Here is a 24,137-nt window from a genome sequence, read left to right as displayed (position 1 = left end):
TTAACAAACATTAATGGGTTTCCTCAACAACAAGCATGTAGTTAGGTTAAGTTTCATTTTGAACGACGTTAAGAAAAATGGGAATTACAACGAGCACGTGCAATTATAGTTTTTAATAGTTACTCCAGTAAGAACGATTCTGTGCACACAAAAATAATCACCTTCAAACACAACTAAATCAAGTGATATCAAATACGGTTAAACCAAATTTAAGAGATCTTTAGTTTTAGTTCACTATTATGCCTTTCAAAAGCATCACCCAAGTATAGTAGAATTCTCCTTAGGGTATTACGTTGTTCACCACTGTAAGGTGTTGTATAGTAGAATTCTCCTTAGGGTATTACGTTGTAAGGTGTTAACTGTTCATTACGTAATTGATCCCGCAACAGATTGGAAATAGTAAACATGTAATACCTTCAAACACAAGAAATTAAACACTTCTGGATTAGAATGTTGAAGGCTGATGCTACATTTAAAAGAGTAACTGTTGGGTAGAGTGAATGCAACAAATAAATAACAGTAATTGTATCACCAATGTTTAACTGTTGGATAGGAGGACGAATGTAACAAATAAATAACTGATTGTATCATCAACGTTTAACTGTCGGATCGGAGGATGAATGTAACAAATAAATAACAGTGATTGTATACCAATGTTTAACTGTTGGATAGGAGGATGAATGCAACAAATAAATAACAATGATGTATCGCCAATGTTTAACTGTTGGATAGGAGGATGAATGTAACAAATAAATAACAGTGATTGTATCACCAATGTTTAACGTATGGATAGGATGATGAATGTAACAAATAAATAACAGTGACTGTATTACCAATGTTTAACTCTTGGATAGGAGGATGAATGTAACAAATAAATAACAGTGATTGTATACCAATGTTTAACTGTTGGATAGGAGGATGAATGCAACAAATAAATAACAGTAACTGTATCACCAACGTTTGACTGTTAGATAGGAGGATGAATGTAACAAATAATAACAGTGATTGTATCACCAATGTTTAACTGTTAGATAGGATGATGAATGTAACAAATAAATAACAGTAACTGTACCACCAATGTTTAACTGTTGGATAGGAGGATGAATGTAACAAATAATAACAGTGATTGTATCAAAGATATTCACAAAATGTTTTAAACTCACATTTCCCCATAGAAAAGAAATGTTTAAAAGAAATGTCTACTTAATTGAATGTCGTATTTTTGAAGAAAAAAAAAAGGCACATTCTCTTGCATTGGTTTAGCTTCACGATAATTTTGTGCTATCTGCTATGTTTTTATTCGCGTGAACACCTGAAACAATCACCGCGTGACGACAAGTTGATCAAATATAATATAACAGGACCTGGTGGCGAGATCACGCACTATGTTCATCTTAGTGTGTTTGCAGAAGTTGTGTTAATCGCATTCGCAACTCTTCGACATAAACCATAATGAAACGAAACTCAAGCGACAGCGATGGTCTGGTGTACGTGGAGGAAGAGGGGTTAAATATAAGGTCACTACAGTAATAAGCAATGTTTATGCCAGAGACATTCTTGTATGTACTTTATTCACAAACATATGCGTCTGTACATTATCTTAATGTTTATACTACAGTATATGCACATTTTCCAAACAAGGTTTATGATGTCTAATTACGTAATTCAATAACATTACGCATGTTGGAGGTCATTTTACCACAAAATGTACATAGCACGTATTTTCATAAACAATTACAGTTCATAAAATATAAAAATATCTGCAAGTAACTTTTAAGAATTCCGGTTTCTCTTAATAGTATCACGTATTTATTCTTGAGATGTAAATTATCCTCTCTTATGTGACAGAACTATTTTTCCTCACGTGACCGTTAGTAACACGTAAGTACACGCACAAGCTCTTGATGTATTTGGTTACTTCGTAATGAACCTCACATAATATAAAAAAGTTTAACTGTAAGAGAGAGGAGAACTTTGATGTTGCCTCAAGCTCTTTATATAAGTACGCCTAATTAAACACACATATATTTTGCAATTAATTATATATTTGCTAATTTTTCTCATTTCCTTCACGCGAATAATGTGTCTCAAAAATATAGCTCGCTCTAAGTTGAAAATATTAAAAAAAAAGAATTATCTGTTTACCCTAAAGCATACTACTTAATATTTTATTTGGCTAAATAATAGTTAGAGGCATAATACAAAGGTGCGATAAACAATTAACTACGATCTGAAATTGTGCGACAAAAAAACCAAAAAAACAACTAACAAATATATTTATCGTTAACACATTTCTTGTTCCTTATTTTTCATTATCCCACATCTGAGAGTAAATACAATCTCAACACGGATCTAGATCTAACAATATGTCAATCCCCGCGCATGGATAAACTTAACACCCCAGGGTATAGAGCTGAAAGTCTATCGACATCGTCTCACTCAAAAAATCTTTGGCCTATTTTCGGAAAATCGGGTTACGCAGGTCCTTGCCATTTTAGCTTTAAGGCTTGTTTGGGTTTGATTTCATTAGGCCTAACTCGTTGGACGAGCTTTACCGTGAACAGTGAGCTCGAGTCAGGCAATCGTCGAACGGTAATTTGGAAGTGAACGGTCGATTATCTAGGTCAACACGAGAAGGTCAGGCCAAAATAATGAGGTCAATGCTGGTTTCACACAGCATTTTAACTTGTACATTCTAAAGTTCACTACGATATTTAACTTCATGGTAGCTGTCTGTAAAGGAACGATTCAGGAGGTGAATAAACTTTATCAATATTTACATCAGAACATCTGATGTTTCTTATAAGAAGTAAACGAAAAGATATGTTATAATAGGTGGAAAATCAATTACAAATTAGGTAGATATGAAAAGATTATCATTTGAACTTAGCCTTGGATGTCCGTCTATTAGGAAATTCGAAATCTAAATAACCACCACAACCACCATCAGTCAGGTATACAAAACATGCGTGTTAAAGGAATATGTGTACAAATACGTGTGATAGAAATCTAAATAACAACCACAACCACCATCAGTCAGGTATACAAAACATGCGTGTTAAAGGAATATGTGTACAAATACGTGTGATAGAAATCTAAATAAAAGCTCTTCGATTTTGGATGTTTCGTAGCATAAACTTAGGGAGAAGTAAACAGGCTGTACTTATCTTAAATCTCAGTAGGAAATACAAGATAGAAATATCGTGTGTAGGCAACAATGTGCTTAACAGTCATCTCGCATTGGATATGACGACGTAATTTCTCATTTCAAAAAACAGCACAGCACTGAAACGCACTTCCTTCCAGTAATATAGTTGCGAAGGAAAAAATACCAACATACTTTGGACCCTGCGGCCATACGTATGCATAGAAAGTATTCGTAACAACCACTATCGGTAATCCCATTTTTTATTCTATTGCCGAACGGGTTTTTGGGGGACGTTGTTAGGGAAGAACGCTCAAAATAGCAAAGAAGAAAAGCACCAAAAATAGTATCTTACCTCCATGCACTGCAACAACTGGCCGGCGGACTCTGCAGGCGTCCACAAAGTACACCAGGCATGTGAGATCTGAGGCATGCGCCTTCGGGCAGAGCACGTCACTTTCTGATTAGCCAATAGCAAAAGAGTGTCGCCATCGAAGTTGAGGCACGAACCACGTGCATGAACGTAGCGTCGGGGTAAGTAAGAGCACGTCTTGTACCTTATCGTGATGTTAGGCCCAAAGACGTTAGTCGTTAAGTCCTTTGAGACCTATTTTGCTATCCAAACATGATTTCTACGTACCACGATGACGTCACAGAAATATAACTACACTAGATGCATATTGCAATTTGTTTTACACATTACGCGATACTAATTCAATTCGATCTAAAAATAACATATTAAAATTTAGCATTAAACCGGTGACATTAAAAATCTCGTTGGGCTCATTTCATAAAACAACTAAAATAGCAGAATTTGATTTTCAAGTAACGACACTGAGCCCTAACTTTTAAATATCCGGCGAGAACTTGTTTACGGAAAAAAGTCTGAAAGTGTTTTATAAAAAAAATTAAAAACAAACTATAGTTAATTTTACATTAAAATGTCATGATATTGAGACAAATTGATACATGTGTATTTTTATATATCTTGATTATTCAAACGTGTTTCATTGCCATTATATTATTATTAACACTGTAAACTTACTTCAACATTATCAGTATACGGCATATTACACGTCACTATGAACTCTTGATAACAGTTTCTCAGATGTTCATATAAAAATATCGCCACATCTCTCTTTTCACTATCTTTAAACGCTGAACCAGATAAGAGAAACAATGTGAATTCGTAAAGCAACACTGAATGTTGACAAAGGTTGTTCTATTTCTACTGCGCTAGTTTCAAGATACGTTTTGGCAATAAATATATATAAGGAAAACATAAAACTGACGTAATTTTCGTATACACTGCCCTGCCAAAAATATATAGATATTTCTCGAACAAATCTTGTATTTACTTCATTGAAACAGAGTACAAGTACATACACATTCCTAAACGTTGAGACTTGTGTGAATTTGAGATAGCTCAGATGTAGCAGTGTGGAAAAACCAATACTACATATTTTGTCACTCTTGGTCATAAAGACGTTTAATGGTATCTATAATACAACAAACAATGTTCCAGTCGTCCAAAAGTGCTAACAGTTAGTTAGAAACGACCATTATTCAGAATTACAGAAAGGTATCAATAATTATCTTTACACATAATTCAGTAATTCTACTGCATCTGAGAATGTGTGGGTTATTTTGGAAGTGTTTACATATGCAAACCCTAGATGACCCCCAAGAATAATGGCCACCGATTTGTTAGATGCGTAAAGCCAATTACCTAAAAATGTTGAATTTTGTATAGTGGTGGAAGTTGTTTCACTCGGTTTGAAGTGATGGCTGAATATAATGTTCTTTTTTTCTTCTTTTTAAACAGAAAGGAGGACTATGTAACATTTTTCGTAATTGAGCCACTTCTGAAGAATTCGTATTGAAACGTTATGTTTAGACTACACTGTGCATTTAGTAGTGAACCTATATGTGAAGTATCTGTGCGTCTAAATAATTGTAGATTATCAAGAGGTCCTGAATGTTCCTTTACCAGAATAATGTTCTCTGTAAAAAACAAAACAAAAAAAACAAGTACGACCCATTTATTGTTCAAATGTAACAACACTAACGTTTCGAAATGACTCATACAGAGTCCACATACTAACTGCATATATTACTTTCGAGTTCATCTTTCTAAATGATTCCAAACAGTTAATAAACTGGTTCAGACTTTTAAACAACAGTTGAGAGAAACTGAACCAGAAAATGTTTTAAAACATCACTGAAATCATCATTTCCAGAAATACCAGTCAGGGGGAGTAGGACGCTATACCGTATTAGGACAGTGATCGCTAGCAGTTAGTCAAGAAGAGTGAGGGTGTTACACCGTATTAGGACAGTGATCGCTAGCAGTTAATCAGGAAGAGTGAGGGTGTTACACCGTATTAGAACAGTGATCGCTAGCAGTTAGTGAAGAAGAGTGAGGGTGTCGTACCGTATTAGGACAGTGGCCGCTAGCAGTTAGTCAAGAAGAGTGGGGGTGTTACACTGTATTAGGATAGTGATCGCTAGCAGTTAATCAGGAAAAGGAAGGTGGTACACTGTATTTGGACAGTGAACATTAGCAGTTACTAAAGAATAGTGGAGTAATACACCGTATTAGGATAATGATGACTATAAATTAATCAGGACATGTAGGATGCTGTACTGTATTTGGACAGTAATCACTAGCAACTAATCAAGAAGTGTGAGATGTTATACTGTGTTAGGACAGTGATCGCTAGCAGTTAGTCAAGAAGAGTGAGGGTGTTACACTGTATTTGGATAGTGATCACTAGAAGTTAATCAAGAAGTGTGGGATGCTATACTGTATTTGGACACTGATCACTAACAACTAATTAAGAAATGTGGGATGCTATACGGTATTTGGACAGTGACCATCAGCAACTAATCAAGAAGTGTGGGGCTCTACACCGTATTAGAACAATTTTCACTAGGCCTCCTTCGTATATACACTAGAATAGTTTTAGCAGGTTAGTATATTTACTAATGCGCCTTCTTTCTGCATACGTCTCGAAACTATTTCATGGAAAAAGATATTACAATAATTTTAGATCAAAACTAAGGAAAACGAATTAGTAATCACTTTTATATAACTGTACAGATGAATAATAAAACGTTCTTCATACAAAAGATGTTAAATGTATTTGCAGTTAAGTACAAAATTATACAACGGATTATCTGTGCTCTGTCAACCACGTGTATCGAAACTCGGTTTCTAGTGTAATAAGCCCGCAGATATATCATTGTGCCACTGGAGGTCTCATACAAAAGAAGTTAAAGAGTAAAATATAAACAGATGTTACGCACAACTGAGGACAAAAATAATTAAACCTGAATACGAACCCAAACAGCTTGAAGATTACATTTTACACACGGTAAGTATGCTATCCTGGACCAATGTGTTTCAACACACGACTGAATGTTCTTTAGAAAATCGAGTTGCCCTATTGTGTACTTTTCTCTTTACCTTTTCTTAAAACACCCAATCTCGCAACGTGACAAATACATGTGTTAACTACAGTGTTTAACCATCGGAGAGTGGTGGCATGTTAAAATAGCATACTTTTATACAGAAATCAAAACACTGTGTACAGCAAGCAGAAGCAAACTGGTTGGAGTGGAATTTGGGATTTTCGAACCTGAATGGCCACTGCCAGGTAAGACCTTTAAGATATGGCGTCTCTTAAGTTTCAACTAATGACTTTTTCTCTATAAGGGCCTTGTTCACCTCTTTGGAGAGAATAATCGAGTTGTTGTTCACTTTTGTAATGCACTAGCAACTAACAGTACAGAGAGTGTACAGTAGTATCAGGTCTCGAACTATGGACAATAGGATACTCAGCCTGACATAATAATTACTGGACCACGTCTGGCTTCCATTAATTTAAGCAAATTACCCACAAAGTCATTCGATTTGTGCCATATACACGCAGTTAAATATTATAATAATATTTAAGATACGATAGTTTTTTATTACATTTCTATTCGAAATAACTAATTTTATTTCTCTACTATATATACTTGTCTTCCCAAATGGTTCCTCATGTTTTAATAGTACAAGAAAAAACTAGTAAAAACAATATTTATCATCGACAAAGCCTACCACAGCTGCTGCTACTTTCCTATAGTTTTTATTGGTATTTCAAAAAATAAAACCATCATTTCTCAGTTGCTTTTATAATAATGATCACATTTCAGTTTTAATTCCTTCTATCTCTGTCTTCTCTCTTCATTAACTCATATTAATGAGAATGACACTGAACAATCAACAATTCATATGAGAATAACATCGAACATTTTGTGATATCAGAAATATATGACTTGTTCGGTGAGTTACAGCACCAGTGAACGTACTGTGTATTTTCTCAATGCGAAATTACATGCTATTAATTATTGCAACGTACCACTAACTATACACGAGCAACAAGGTAAACTATTCTCGATCACAATGAGCAATAAGGTAAAATATTCTCGACCACAACTACATTTTAATTTTACCCGCAGAAACCTTCAAGTTGGATTATTACAACGATGATTCGCCTTTTTCTTTTATCAATTCACTACAGTAAGTTTCTTGTTACTATTTTAAGTTATTTAGTAGGTTTATTTGTACACAAACACACACACACATATATATATATATTAGTAAAGTTACCTTTTCTTGTTATCATTTTTAAAAAAGGTTTCTCACCTGGCAGTAGTTCGCTATAAGACAGTTAAGTATATTCACTCAAATTATATATATATATATATATATCTTTGTGTCTTACTTATGTACTGCATTGTTTAGTTTGTGATAATTTATGGTATTTTCTGCTATTTGTCCTTTCTTTCCTTCTTGTGCTATTGTAATCCGAGAGTCGTGGGTTCGAATCCCCGTCACACCAAACATGCTCGCCCTTTCAGCCGTGGGGGCGTTATATTGTGACGGTCAATCCCACTATTCGTTGGTAAAATAGTAGCCCAAAAGTTGGTGGTGGGTGGTGATGAGTAGCTGCCGCCCCTCTAGTTTTACACTGCTAAATTAGGGACGACTAGCGCGGATAATCCTCGTGTAGCTTCGTGCGAAATTAAAAAAATACAAAACAAACAATCTTGTGTTATGTACCTCCTGGCATGATGTGTAAAGTTATTAAATATAACCAATACAACGTTTAAAAAGTACACAAAAATGTAATTATAAGTAAAAAAAAATATTAGAAGTTTTCTCAAACTTAAATCATCATCAGAATATTATTAAAAATATTTCTTAGTAAATGGAAATGATACAAGTTTCCTTAATGCCATCCTCAGAAGTCTGTTTGTTTGAATTTCGCACAAAGCTACACGAGGGCTATCTGCGCTGGTCGTCTGTAAGTTAGCAGTGTAAGGCAAGATAGAAGGCAGCTAGTCATCACCACCCACTGCCAACTCTTGGGCTACTCTTTTACCAACGAATAGTGGGATTGATCGTTACATTATAACGCCTTCACGGCTAAAAGGGCGAGCATGTTTGGTGTGGTAGGGATTCGAACCCGTGACCCTCAGATTACGAGTCGAGCGCCTTAACCGCCAGGCCCAGAAATGAAGTACGTACACATAGCTTATAATTTAAACATGCTTCGATAGTGTACACCAGAAGGGTGTGTAGTTGTTAGGACACCGAACTTGTTAAAGTTATGTATATATAAAAAACACCGATACTTGAGTACTAAAATGAGCAGTTAATCGTAACGAGGCGATTCATTAGTCACCATATTATCATAATAGAAATGGGAATTATATGGTTTTTATCTCGGGCTGCGTATCTAATCACAGTAGTCGCTACGATCCGTAGCGAGATACAGAAGTTTTACCAACAGTTTGTTATAACGTTTGACAGTCTTGTCCATAAGTTATTATCTGTATCACTAACTTCATATATAAAACATGAAGATTTAAGGGGGAAAGTTGTAAGTTTATTCCGGAGGTTTTAGAGATTACACACAAAAAAGATGGAAAAGACACTTCTAATCTTAATGTGAAAATCGCTTTACACTCGGAGCAGTAACTACTTTGAGTTCATATATTAAAATGCATAATTTTTAGCAAGAATACTTTATTGTAAATTCTGATTTCTCATGTACAGAAGATTCATAATGCTTATTCAAAGCTTGCCAAATGTCGTGAAGATATATAAATCGTATCGTATCGGACGATGTATTGATCCAATCGTATCAATACCACAGTCGTATCATATCGCTGTGTTGCGACACCCCTAGTTTTATCACACAAAACGCAACTTTGTTAAACTTTAGTAAAACGCTTCTGTTAATCCTATGACCCTCATGTAAATAACATGGGAAAATAATTACCTGTTCCTTTGTCGTTTTATCTTGTAACAGTCACGTCACAGTGTAAACAATCTTCAGCTCTGGAACATAACTGGATCTTTAAAAAATAACAACTAAACAACGACATACATTGTATCTGGTATAACAGATCTGTTTTCATGCGATCAAGCGAAAGCCATCCAGCTGTTGTTTTAATTACTACGGGTATCATGCTACATAAGGATACTACACCTCAAAATCTTTGGAGATAATAAATCTATATTTTATGGTACACGAACTTTCGCTCACCACAAAACAATTCCTGCAAATGATTCCGCACGTGACCTCTTAATCTGAATTCTTTTTTCGTTGTGATTAAGCACAAAGCTCCACAAAGGGCTATCGGTGCTCTGCCCATCACGCGTATAGAAACCAGAATTTTAGCGTTTTTAACCTTCAGTCTTACTACTATGATGTCACTGAGGGAGACAAAGAAATAAATCCATTTTGTCTACTGTTAAATTTTAAAAATGTACCCTTAACTAAGTTCGATTTGATTCGAACTACTGACGGTTAATAACACCCGCCGCCACAAGGACTTTGAATAAAATGATGAAATTGACTCCCATTCGTGTAATGGACCCGTAAATTAAAATAATAAACGAATTTTTGGTGAGTTTCGTTAACGGAACATTACAGCTTCAATAGGCGTGTTTGCTGCAAACAACCCAGAATTTATACTTCAGTAAAGTTGTTTTGATTTTAAAAACGAATTTTCCACAATTCAGTTACGCAAATTTCGAAAATAATATATAATTTTTTATATTACTAAAATATTTTTTTATGAATCAGGAAAAAAATAAAAAATCTTACTTAGATCAAAATTACTAAAAATATAATAGAATATGTTTGGGTCATTTACACAAAGTCTTGTTGTCATAGCTACGAATAAATAACATTGAAAATAAAAAATAATGTCCAAGTACACACACAAACAAATACTATCCAGAAATAACATATAATGCGACCTGTTAACCGCTTATATACTAGTGGTGTGTTTCTGGTTCAAGAACGATCCATAAGACTCTCACGTCGAGATTGGCCTAGAGAAATCTACAACCAGTGGTTGTCAACATTTTAAGTCTAGCAAAATGTATCCAGACTTCAAAGAAAATTCACACCTTTCTGCATTTCGTATGTTGAACTGAGCAGAATTTGTGAAAATAAATCATGATTTTTGAAGTTTCGTATATTTGTGTGTGTGAATAGAGTAGCAAATATTTTTCTACATCAACTAAGTTTATTAAGCTCAATTACTAAACTTTGGTTTGAAAGTGTAAAGCAATTTAAAAGAGCGATAAAAACGTTTTCAAAAGAAACATACAAGGTAAAAATTAGAACGTTTTTGTATTCAGGTGTTGTTAATTCTTTATAACTAAATAAAATGATGGATATGAGTCTTAATGAACACTTGACTGAGGCGAGTGAAACATTAATAAATTCACGGAAAAATAAATTTACCATCCTCGTTGAAACCATTAATTATTTATTAATTGTTGGTCATTACGCAATTACAAGTAGTCATTATGTTGACGCGCCTGTTCAATTCTAATCATCAAATTACGAAATCAAATTAACAAATTACAAACTAAATTTATGTGGTAATAAACTACAGCTGAATAAAGGTTATTAGTACGGTGGTGTTCAAGTGATAAATACATACTCGTTCATAGTAACGTTTATTTAAATAATCAGGAGGATAAAAACAAACCTCTTGAGATGCCAAATAATTGGTTGTTTTTTTTTTAATTTCGCACAAAGCTACACATGAGCTATCTGTGCTAGCCGTCCCTAATTTAGCAGTGTAAGACTAGAGGGAAGGCAACTAGTCATCACCACCCACCCCCAACTCTTGGGCTACTCTTTTACCAACGAATAATGGGATTGACCACACATTATAACGCCCCCATGGCTGGTAGGGCGATCATGTTTGGTGTGACGGGGATTCAAACCCGCGACACTCGGATTACGAGTCGAGTGTCATAACCACCTAGCCATGCTGGGCCAAGATGCCAAATAAACTGATCTATGTATATGATCTACAAAAAATACAATAAATATCTGCGATTTCGGTACTGAATATTTCAAAGAACCATATTTAGTTTAGAACAGTTATTTTAGAAAATATATACAAGTTTTAGTCTAGTTTTTCGACATGCACTGGATCCAGGCTACTTACTACAGAGGAACAGAATTCCTGAAAATCAATCGTACTCGGTAACTTAAGGCCCAGTAAAGTAGGCGCTACTTTTCAGCCAAAATTCATAATGTTATTTAATATCAGAGAAAAAAAATCATTGGATTATGCAAATAGTTTTAAACGTACTTTAAGATCGAATTCACTGTATATTGATAATACTGATTTTAGAGGAAAAATAATATTTTGAAATCATTTTCATGAAGTTGGATTAAAATTTATTATCAATCTGATTTATTACGATGACACTTTTACCTGTTACACAGTTCGTCTCGGCAAATGTATTGTTATTATATTTTTTAAGTACCAAGTATTTCATTAACACTCCTACGAAAAGTGAGGCCTAATAGGCCCCAGAGCAACTTAAAGGTTATTAATATTAGGCTAATAATTTTATATTTAAATGAAATTGCCATTTAACGAAATGAAATCAAATGAAATGGAAATTTCATTTAAATACAAATTTATTAGCCTAATATTAATAACCTTTCAAGTTGCTCTGGGGCCTATTAGGCCCCACTTTTCGTAGGAGTGTTAAGTCAGCAACAAACGTAAATCAAATTTTACTGATTCATAAATCTGGAAAAACAAAAAATGATAATACATGTGTAAATTAGTGCTATCTAAAAGTAATAACCCAACTGATAATGAAGATAACAATTAAATATTACAATTCAAGACACAGACTGATATAAAATGTCGTGTCCCAAATCAGATTACAATGGTTTCAATTTCGAATGATTCACAGAGTGATTACAACTAATATTTTTATAGCTAAAATTGATATCGCAGTCCTGAAACGCAACTGAACATTAGTAAGTTTGTTTCGAAAATTTCGCGCAAAGCAACACGAGGGCTATCTGCGCTAGCCGTTACTAATTTTGCAGTGTAAGACTAGAGGGAAGGCAGCTAGTCATCACCACCCACCGCCAACTCTTGGGCTACTCTTTTACCAACGAATAATGGGATTGCCCGCACATTATAACGCCCCTATAACTGAAAGGGCGAGTATGTTTGTTGTGAAGGGGATTCAAACCAGCGACCCTCGAAATACGAGTCGAGTGCCTTAACCACTTGGCCATGCCGGCTCAGGTTATTAACAACTATTAACCAATCCACAACGGTTGTGGCTTAAATTTTTAAATAATTATCAACATTTTTGTTTTTTTTTGCTATTTTATTATTATATTGGCATTTTGGCAGAATGCCTTTTTGTGTCTGTGATATATTCGGTAACACTAGTGGATAGACATTGATAAAAGTATGAACTTATGCCTCACCCCATACTTACACTTGCTTTTAAGAAAACACCATAAAATTTGATAAATTGAATTTATTGGTGATAGAAACTGAGGAAATAAATATTTCTTTTAAAATCTGGTTTAGTATTACCTTTATTTTGTCATTTATTATTATAATCGCAATGCGCGGTTGGACCTTGGCAACTGACCCTTTTGTTCATTGGATAAAATGGTCCCGACATAATATTATATAATACATAAAATTGGTTTTCTATGTTATTCTATACCGACACCAATGAATTTTGACATTGCGCTTGAACGGCTGTCTCGATGAATTTTTCTCTTCTTACGAAAGGTTTCAACTGAACAAATTCAAGTCTAGGAAATTACAGAATATATCACTCTTATATAACAGAACACCATTAAGATGCCAATAGATAAGAAAACCTATGAGTTAAATAACAGTGAGCTACAATTTTGGCTAATGTCATGTCTTATTAAATTAGGTAAGCCAAAAAAATAATTATACGGAGAACAAAGGCGAAGACAGACTTTCGGATTAAGTTATACACCCATATCTCAAACTTCTTTCAAACTAAACCATCTATTTAAGGCTGGAGAATTATGTAACTGGACTGCCCTCTGCAGTCAGAAATCATCATTAGAGATGTCATTAAGTTATTCTTAAACCTAGCTTTTATTTAAGTTTTATTCCCAAATTTAATATATATGGTTAAATTTAAAAATTAGTATACTTATAAATGTTTAATAGCAAAAGAGAAGTAAAATTCTTAAGTTGTAAATTAAGCATAAAGGAGAACATAAAGGAGAGTGCACACTGAGTATGTGTGATTATCTAACCGTTTTTGAATATTCAGATACTTCAAACTATCTGTTACTGTAAATATTTCTTTTGTTTTTTTAATTATACATCTATGGAATATTGTTTAAGATTGCTTCTGTATCTAAACCAGGTTCGAACCTAGGTCAACATATTGTAAATATAAATATTTACTGCATCATTGTGCACCTTACCATTAATGACAGTTTATATGCTGTTATTTTATCTTATCTTAAAATTCGTTATTTTAACAGCTGTCAACTTTTAGCTCGAACCACAACAATCAAGCAACAAAGTTCTGAATGTTAGTTGTCTGAGCCGAATGTCGGAATGTGAATCTGAAAGTCCGTGGTTCATGTCGCGCTTCCTTAAAAACACGCTCTGCACTTTTAGCCGTAGTGCTTTATAACAGTGACGATAAAATCCGAAAACTCGATTAAAGTTGGTGATGGGTAATACGGATATCTGCCTTCCCTCTAGTCTCTCAGTTTAAAATTAGATAGGGTTAACGACAAGGATTCTTGTTTAGCTTTGAACGATCACGTGAAACAATTCAAACAAACGCTAGCAAGTAGTTGCACCACTTGAAAATTTTGTCTTTATCTATCAGTTAGAAAAATTTTTGAGTTGAAAAATACAAAAGCATTTGACAAAATGTTAGTTAAATACAAAAAAAGAGAAAAGTAAAATCACTTTCAGCAATCACATCGCAGTTTCTGAAAAACTTAAATAACTTTACATTTTGTGTTTGCTTCAAAATTTAGACCTGTGCAAGAATTACTTAAGATTGCTTAATCGTTTTGCTCGTGTTATATCTATAAAAATAGTGAATATTTAATATGAAAACAAACTTGTTATTAACTATAATGTTTTTTTATCTATACTATAAATACAGTTTTAAAAAATGCAGAGATTCTATACCTTTTGAAACTTTAGCTTAAAATCACACAATGGGCAATCTGAATTCTGTCTACTGCAATGAATCAAACCACGGGTTTTGGGGATGTATGTTCTTGAACATACCACCTATTCACCGGAGAACTGTGACAAATCTCTTGGCTACCGTTACAGTAAGAAATAGATATAATTTGACAAACTGTGTGTATTTTTTCTCATAACCGCTATACCGATTCTGCTATGCTCCCTCAGGATCACCCTGGAAAGTAACACAGGAGGTCAATGTTCTGATCCGATTCCTGTGTTATTCCTGTGGGGCCTTACAGCTTCTTCGTGCGCTGAACAGATACTTTAACCATCATATATCATAAATGGACAATTTTTATGAATGAAAAAGTATTCTGTACAAATTACATTCAGTTTGATAAGTGTTGTATATATTAACAGACTTCTTGTTTTCATTGTATTGACAATGTAACAATACATTATACACTAGATCTGAGGTATTCGATTATAAACTTCCTTAAATAAAAGAACAACGTAGTATTTCTGGAAAGTATAAAGTTTTCATGCACAAATGAATTAAATAACTTAATATTTAATGCGGAACTACAGCTTGGAGGTACTATCGACAGATAAACTGTTTCTGATAAGACTCTAAGAATTGTGTGTATTGGGCAAAAACACTTAATTTTGCACGTTATGTACTTCAGATACCATATAATATTTTTTGCGAAGTTATTTGGTTTTCTCTCTATCTGGTCGCAAAATTAATGGTTAATGTAGTTGTCGAAATGTTGAAAAAAGCTCGAAAACGTGAAACCAGTGTGGCAATATCTCAGACAGTACAATGTGACCGCTATCCAATGTCTGGTATGGGTAGAGAAAGCTCTATGTAGAGGAGCGAACAACGTTTCGACCTTCTTCGGTCATCGTCAGGTTCACAAACCCATACCAGTGGTTTCTACATCTATATTTTTCTCTACAAGTGGGTTTTCTCGTCATTACGAATTATCCACTATATTATTTTGACGAATCTAACTTCACGTACTCATTATGTATAAACATAAGATTTATATATTTATATATCTTCGAAGAAGATATATTAGTATGGTCTGATCTATTATGTATCCAAGTCGTAGCCTCAGAGTCTTTGTGAATGTGCGCCTTCCCTCCCCCTACTGTAAAGCTACCGAGACTAAGGCCCTACATATGTTTCTTATCAGAAGTGATTCATTGGCATATATGTACGTTCACATGAATTTTAATTTGTACATTTCTAAGCCTAAAACCAATTTATAAACATAAAATAAAAAGTGTTGTTATTCGTTGTGGTGACTCCTGTGGTAGTACCGGATGACCGCATCACAACAAGCAGGAGACGAGAGATAACCAGAAACATAGACAAATAACCATGTCAAGGCCTAACCATTGCCAGCTGTTGGGGTGTCTACAGGAGGCACAAGCTTCCAGCCTACCGCGCCGGAAACGATAGATCTCAGACAACCAATCGGCTTCCGGCTGCAGGGGTGTTTACAAGGCACGTGCCATTTCAGCTGCATGCTTATCGCTTCACCATTATACACATGTTACGTACGGATCTTATGACCATAATTATCTTGAGTTAGGTCATACAGAGCAAACAATATATGGCCATTACAACTTCTCTAATCTACTGAAACCTGGTGATGTTGTTCCGTTAAAAGGCTGTAGCTGTTATACCGACAAAGATTCCATCATATAGAAATAGTGACATCGTAAGAAAAACATAATTTTGTCTTAGAATTTTTTAGCAAAGCTACGCTAGGGATTTCTGTGCAGAGCTGTCCCTGATTTTGAACCGACCATCACTCACCGCCAACGCTTCAGCTACTGTAATCGAGTAGTGGGATTTGACTGTCACTCTTATTACGTATATCCACGGCCCGAAAGTGTGAAGCGTAATTTTGCGGTAATGGAACATAAACCATGGACCTTCAGAATCGTAGCCCGGAAAACTTAACCACTAGGTTAAAAATAAAATAAACAACTGATGGTATAGGTTTTGATCCGAGTCGGTTAATTTTGTTTGCTTTTGGTTCTGGGTCCGAGATGGCCAGGAGGTTAAGGCGCTCGACTCGTAATCTGAGGATCGCTGGTTCAAATCCCCGTTACGCCAAACATGCTCGCCCTTTCAGGCGTGAGGACGTTATAAAGTTCCGGTCAATCCCACTATTCGTTGGTAAAAGAATAGCCCAAAAGTTGACGGTGGGTGGTGATGACTAGCTGCCTTCCCTCTAGTCTTACACTGCTAAATTAGGGACGGCATGCCGCAGATAGCACTCGTGTAGATTTTAGCGAAATTGAAAAACAAACACACTTTTGGTTCTGTAGGTCTGCTACACAGTATATTAACGCTAAAAATCAGGGGTTTGATTCCCCTCGGTGGGCTCAGCAGGTAGTCCGATGTGGCTTTGCTATAAGAAAAAAATCACACACATACACAGTATACTAAGAAAAGTTTTAGTCGGGAAATATCAACAAGACTAACAACAGTTTAAACCCCATCGTGACTAGTAATGGAACTACACACCACATGTGACTACCAGTCTAACAAATAATACACTATTAAAGCTTCTCCTATAAGGTCCTTGATAAATATATATAACACACAAGTAACCATTAACTTGTAGATGATGGAACACATTTATAACCCATACAAATTACAGGAGACAACATTAATATTTCTATGGTAGTCGGCAAATAAGACCGTGAGAGTACTACTATACATATATATACGTATATCCAGCGTAGGATGAACAACACAAATTATTTTGTAACAATATATTTATCACAGCTTATCCTACAACAATATATCGTTAAAATTCTGAGAACTCAGGAATGAAAGCAAAGGAAAATATTATAAGTTTACCACACTACTGTATTTGCTAAATACAGTGTTTAAGAGATGTTTGTTTAATACCAGAACTCGTCAGTCAGGCCAGCTGGGTTACGAAATTGTAATTATTAGTTAAGCATAAAGCTATACAAAGGACTATTTGTTCACCGAAATTGTCAAGGTAATATATATATATAATATCAGTTGCATGAAAAGCAACTATTGAGGTATGAATTGGATTTAGTAAAGAAATGGTAACTATTACCAATTTTATCTAAGTCAATTAGATTGATTTATTGTTATTTTATTTGCATTAACGTTATCCTTATTCAAAGTTGTCGTTGTTTGTCATTAGGCTACACACCATGGGTATCGAAACCCGGTTTCTCTCGGTACAAATCCGAGGGTGCATTTAAATAACTGGTAAACCAGCAAGTTACCCTGCAATGTTACAATGAGTCTAAAAAAATTATATTATTTGCAACGTTACAATGTCCAACTTTTTAATCGTGCCATTTACGTTAGAGAGTGTCCAACCTTAATGATGTTATTTACAATGGTATCATATAATTCATATAGATTAGGTTGATCCTCAGAATTATGCTGTTATTTTTATTAATTATTTGATACTTTTCTTATGTAGATACCAAAGACCTTTGAATAGAAATCCGCGAGTTACTCAGAAGGAAAAAAAAACTATTAGTTTCAACTATAAAATTCGACATCGTCCTAGAAATTTGTACATAATTTATCTTCGTATTGTACAAGACACACCTTCCCTCCGAAAGTTAATCTAAAACCCAAGGGAGTTGTTTTGAATGTGCTACACGTACAGGTTCTGAAAACCTTAGTAACTTACAAATTCCTATAGCACTGGCGGAGTAATACAGAACTGTGGTGGAACAGATCGCTCCTTAAACCCAATAGTTCCATTAGACATCTAGTAAGCCCACAAAGGAAAGTAATAATCTTTTAATCATGAAGTTGTATCCTTTCTTCACAAAGGAGTCGTCAACTTGATTATATCGCTTTCCCTTAACAACCGCTTCAAGAACTGGTAAATGGATTTAGTCCAAGTTCTACGGAAAAGATTTTTTTTTATCACCAGATATAGTGAGAAAAGAAGGTTAATCGTCACTGCAGATGCGCAGTGATGAACAGTACTATTTTCTATTTAGGTGATTTATTAACCAAACATAACAAAAACCTAGACCTGTAAAATAATTAGGGTAAAAAAAATTAAAAAAGAAGTCATAAGAGGAATGTTACTTGTTTATTTTTCTTTTAGCGCAAAGCTACACTAAAGATTATCTGTGCTTTGTTCACCGAGAGAGATTTGAGCGCCAAATTTTACCGTTCAAAATCAGTGAACTTACTTACCACTGACCTTCCTGGTGACAGAAAGATATGATAAACTTCAGTATAATCGTATACATCCAAGAAACTTTCAATTAATACAAGCAACTGAATAATTACATTTTTTTTCCTATTTTATTGTTATAATTGTTCTCTGTTGCACAATGTGCTTTGAATATGTTTAACCTTTATAGTACTAATGGTAAAAAGCTACTTGTGAAAGAAACTGGGATGAAATTATTTGATGCTTATAAAAAGCATAACTGTTTTTACGATATATACGTTGAAAATACAGTAAATGTTTAATTATTTTCTGCTTAGTATGGAACAGTTTAGAAGTTACAGTTAGTTACTGAAATGCTCAGATATCATACATGATTAATTATTTACTGTAGTTCTGTCTGTCTTTTTGTTAAAATTCGCGCAAAACTCTACTTAAAGACCAGAGGGAATGCAGCTAGTCAGTAACACTCTTTGTTAACTCTGATGCCACTCGTTTAGCAACGAGTAGTGGGATTGACCGAACGTTAAAACGCCTCCACGGATGAAAAGGTATGTTCGGGAATGTAATTCAAACCCGAGACCGGCACAATGAGAGTCCCATATCCTAACCACCAGGTGACGTCAGCCCTGCAGTTCTGAATGATTTCAGTGTTTAGTTTGAATTTGATGACCCGGCATAACCATTTGGTTAGGGCACTTGACTTGCAATATGAGGGTAACGGGTTTAAATCCCCATCCCACCAAACATGCTCGCCCTTTCAGCCATGGTGGCGTGGCGCTGTAATGTGAAGGTTAATCTCACTACTCGTTGAAAAAAAGAGTAGCCCAAGAGTTGGTAGTGAGTTATGATGACTAGCTGCCTTCCCTCTAGTGTTTTACTGCTAAATTAAGGATGGCTATAGCGCAGATAGCTCTCGTGTAGCTTTGAGCGAAATTCAAAAACAACCTAAACTAAATTTGTTACGAAATTCAGAAATCAATTTTCTTTCATGCGAAAATAAATTCATAGTACCAACACTTCAATACCAAAATATTGTTTCCTAATTCGCCTTTGGTAATTATCTTACCGTTTCTGATCCATTTAGTTAACGGGTTTTAATCATAACAATCTGTTTTAATTTACTAAACATTATCCTCATTAGACAAAAGTTAAGTTTTTACACGATAATTTCAAACCATGCTAAATATAATGAGGTAATACGAAACGCCTAGCGTCTGTGTTGAGGATGTCACCAAGTGGAGCAGCTGTAAGTCTTCAGATTTACAACACTAAAATTAGGAGTTCAATTCCCCTCGGCGGTTTTGCTATGAGAAAACACACACCTTGTTGAAGATAATCTGTTATAAATTGTTAATGAGGAATAAACAACAAAGAAAAAATAAGACAAGCCATGAACATCATGTAATGACCATGGTGACATCTCCGCTAACACCTAAACAGAAAAGTTGCGCCTTCGTGTTTTCTGATAGCAAAGCTGTGTCCACCGAGGGGAATGGACCCCCCTGATTTTGACATTGTGAGTCCGAAGACTTACCGCTGTCCCGCCGAGAGACAAATAAAATGAAGAAATCATCCTAGTTTTTTATGATTTTTAATATATATTTATATGTAAGGTAGATAATTAAGTATCTCTAGCGACGAGTTTTTAAACTACTGATATAATAAAATTAAAAGTGTTGAATAACTCTGTGACAAAAAAGGTTGTTAAAAATATATAGAGTAAAGCCACGAGAAATGACTGCAGAAAATATGTCCTCTTATTATTCACGATGGGCGTTATGAGTCTAGCAAAACAACGTTCCTACCATATTTGGTGAAAAGTTAATGATTATATATATTCTTATCTGTAAATCATTACGAACAAACGAAATTTTATTCGATGTTCTCGAAATAATTACAACAATTATCCAAAGAAATACGGTATCATGCCAACTAACCAATTACACAAAGCTAGCATGAACATCATGCAGTTTCAAGTAATTGGAATCAGAAAAAAGAAAAGAAGGCGTGGTTCGCCTTTACTCTTTCCAGGATTGGACTTATCAAGTATACCCCTATAGTAAGAAGTGTGTTAAGATATTATGAATATTTATACTGTTGATAGGGGAAAAAATATATATGTGAGTGTGTATAAACATATATTGCTTTCTTGTTAACTTCCGCGCAAGACATCTGCGCAAGCCGCTCCTAATTTTAAAGGAAAATAGATAGGAGGTAAGACAGCTAGTCAACACCACCTTTCGTTAATTCTTAAGATATTCTTTACCAATAAATATTGGGGTTCACCATGACATTATAAGCCTCAACGGCTGAGAAGGGGGTCGCATGATCGAAATCCGTTATTGAATGTTCTCGAGCGCCCCAATCACTTGGTCGTGCCAAACTTCACTAAACAAAATTAAATTAATAATTAGTATAATTGGCTTCACTGATCTTATATGTTCGTTCTTAATATCCCCTTCTTCCAATAGTCATAGACTAGATTTAAATACAGTCTATAAGTTCTGTCTTTGGGAGTTACTCCACAGTTAACCTATGAATAATACCTCCACTAATAGAATTAGTTCCCGTTAATAATATATAATAGAAGTAGCAAGTTGAAAACAACACCTACCAATTGTAAATTTAGTAGTTTATTAGAAATTGCAAACCAGCAAATATTTTTTAGGTTTAAATTTCTCCTTATCATGAGTTATTTAATTAAATACTGTCTGTATGTCTGCTTTTTTCTAATGATAAGGCAGGGAACGTTTTATTTTTCAGGTCCTAACTACAAGTACACCAGAGCAAATGTTCTCTAATTCAGCGCAGGCGTTATCGCTCACGTGTTCACAGTATACATTACAAGGATTTTGGAATTTCGCACGGAATACCTGCACGTCGTATTATCGCTACGAAGCCGAGGCGATGCGCAGAATCTCCGAAGCTGAACTTTAATAATTGTACACGATAAAAAAGGTCAAGCGTGAATAACATGTGATTACACCGAAACCGCACAAACGTTTTTTTTTCGTTACCCACACAGTATAGATATGGTCTACAAATTCTTATACTTGTTTATATTACAAAAGGCGTAATGTTATCGCTGTCAATACACTGAAGCAAGAAACGTGACAATAGGTCCTTACCTTATTTATCAATTGGATGATTATTTTTGGGCCACTCTATACTAGCAAGGACCTGGAGTAGGCAGCCAAGACGAATCTTTATAAACAGAAGAGCAAAAATTTGGCAAGTTCTGCATAGGATATTTACAGTTTCTAGTCTCAGTAAGTTTCCTTCAAAACAGTAATGATCTTTAGAATATGGAACCCTGCCAGCACACCACCTCCCCTACCCCTTTAATTGGCTCTTCCTAGCAACACTCAGATTTCACCAGCACCAGACTGGAGATCCGTGGCTTTCCTTATTTGGAAAGGGGATAAACCCGCATCCTTTGGCACTCTGCCCGCTTTTACAGCATCTGTTGCACGAAAGTTTGAGGAAATATTGCCAGAAGCACGTTCCACGTGACAGGATGGCAGTTCGCCAAAAGACTAAAAAGAACAAACTCTTGAGATAAATTATAACGAATGAAATACCTCCTCACTGAACAATCACCATACCAGAACTACAACCCCACCTAGCGGATGGGAGCAAGATGAATCATCATGAAGAACAAGTGCAGGTTCATATACTAGTTTAAATACATTATTTACTTCTCTAGACAAGATAAGTTTTTTATAGAAATAAAAACTCAGGATTCGCTCTAGTACTAACACTTCCTTACAGCCTTCCAAACAAATTATTCTACTTGGAATAAAAAAAATATCAGTGACTATTAATGCAGAAAAAACGTTGCACGTTTAAACAACGCAGTGACGTGACATCCTTTGATACCAATGCCTTTTATGAAGTAAAATATAATGATTTTCAATTCAGACGACATTTATTTTATAAAATAAAGATGATCTGTACCAGCTATGCCCTAGATTTTTTAAATAAGATAATTCCATTTCCACAAACCAGAACCAGATCATTTGTGAAGATTATTAACTTTTATCTAAATAACTGGTACTTCAAGGTGAGTATTAATGACAACGGGAAATGAGCCATAAATCATCAGATTCGCAAAGCAGGCACGCTAACAACTGAAACACGACTGCCCCGTCTCAATGAGAAAAAAACAAAACAGTGAAGAACAGTCAGTAGATTTACTCGGCAGACGACACAATTTTAACCACAATTAACAACAACAGGAAATAATATTATTTTAAATAGAGTTAAAAACAAACTGAGTTTGTTTTTAAGACTCAAGAGTTTACGAGTTAAGAACAAAGTTACTTGCAAATTAGTTAAGAAACACATGTGTGTTTATATGTACATGTGTGTGTGTGCATGTAAATACGTAATGGTTTAGTCAATCGAAAACAATGTCTCTTTCAAATAGATATAATTTAAGGTTTTTACACTATTACAAGAACAAGTCATTTACACAAGTCGTTTCGTAAGTATTTTAAAACATTATTGTACGACAAAACAGTTTTTTATATTTGCTACTAAGCGAACAGTGTTCATATTGAATTTGAAGTTTATAAGGAAGAGATTTAAAAGCTAACAATAAAACGTGTGGCACACACATATGTATTAATGCTGTTACGAGAAAACGTCATAAAGAAAGGTTTAACTACAAATATAAACATTTATACTGAAAATAACCAAATTAAAAAAGTGAGAATTTGAAACTGATTAAGGTTATCATAATAGGAGTGGAGGGGGAGTTGATTTAGCGTTGGGTGGTCATTAGAGAACCTTCTGGTAAAGGAGCAGCTTACGAGTTGACTGTCACTACGAACAGGGAAAATGCTACAGAGCTTTTCTCCCATCACCACCACGATGAAAATTTCTAAAACTTATGAAATTATTTTTTTTTTCTTTTTAAAGCAAGAATATACACAACGGCATGCATTATGCCTTTCGCGGGTATCGAAACCCGATTTTTAGCATTTTAAGCCCGATGATTTACCACTACGTCGGGTGAAAGGGGGGGGAGCAACAATACATTTCCTTTTAAATTACACCGTTAATGTCTTAGACTGTTTTCCACGTGGTAAAGATAATCAACCAGTTACACCTGAAAAAGTAAGCTTATGCACGATAGTAAAATATATTGAAGAGTTTTTGAACTCTTATTTATTTTTAAATAAATATTTAAAAGTTTTATTTTTGTTGTTGTTTTAACTAAT

At 34.7% G+C, this 24,137-nt stretch overlaps 1 protein-coding gene across 7 annotated transcripts in view; it reads right to left on the bottom strand.

The window, feature by feature from the left end:
* The window catches only part of LOC143238552 (myocyte-specific enhancer factor 2-like), a 166,558-nt gene that overhangs the window by 37,883 nt on the left and 104,538 nt on the right, over positions 1-24,137 (bottom strand). Inside the window, exon 1 of one of the 7 annotated variants that reach the window (XM_076478897.1) lies at positions 22,041-22,186. The exons of 5 other annotated variants lie outside the window; for them this stretch is intronic. The gene's annotated coding sequence lies outside the window, so the exon portion shown is untranslated. Of the gene's footprint in view, positions 1-3,500; positions 3,694-22,040; positions 22,187-24,137 lie in introns of those variants that run through there. One more of the 7 variants, XM_076478893.1, reaches the window with a different exon arrangement.

The sequence above is a fragment of the Tachypleus tridentatus genome, chromosome 13 (genome assembly GCF_004210375.1).
Source record: "Tachypleus tridentatus isolate NWPU-2018 chromosome 13, ASM421037v1, whole genome shotgun sequence".
Classification (NCBI taxonomy): Eukaryota; Metazoa; Arthropoda; class Merostomata; order Xiphosura; family Limulidae; genus Tachypleus; species Tachypleus tridentatus.
This window is presented reverse-complemented; position numbering and strand designations above follow the sequence as displayed.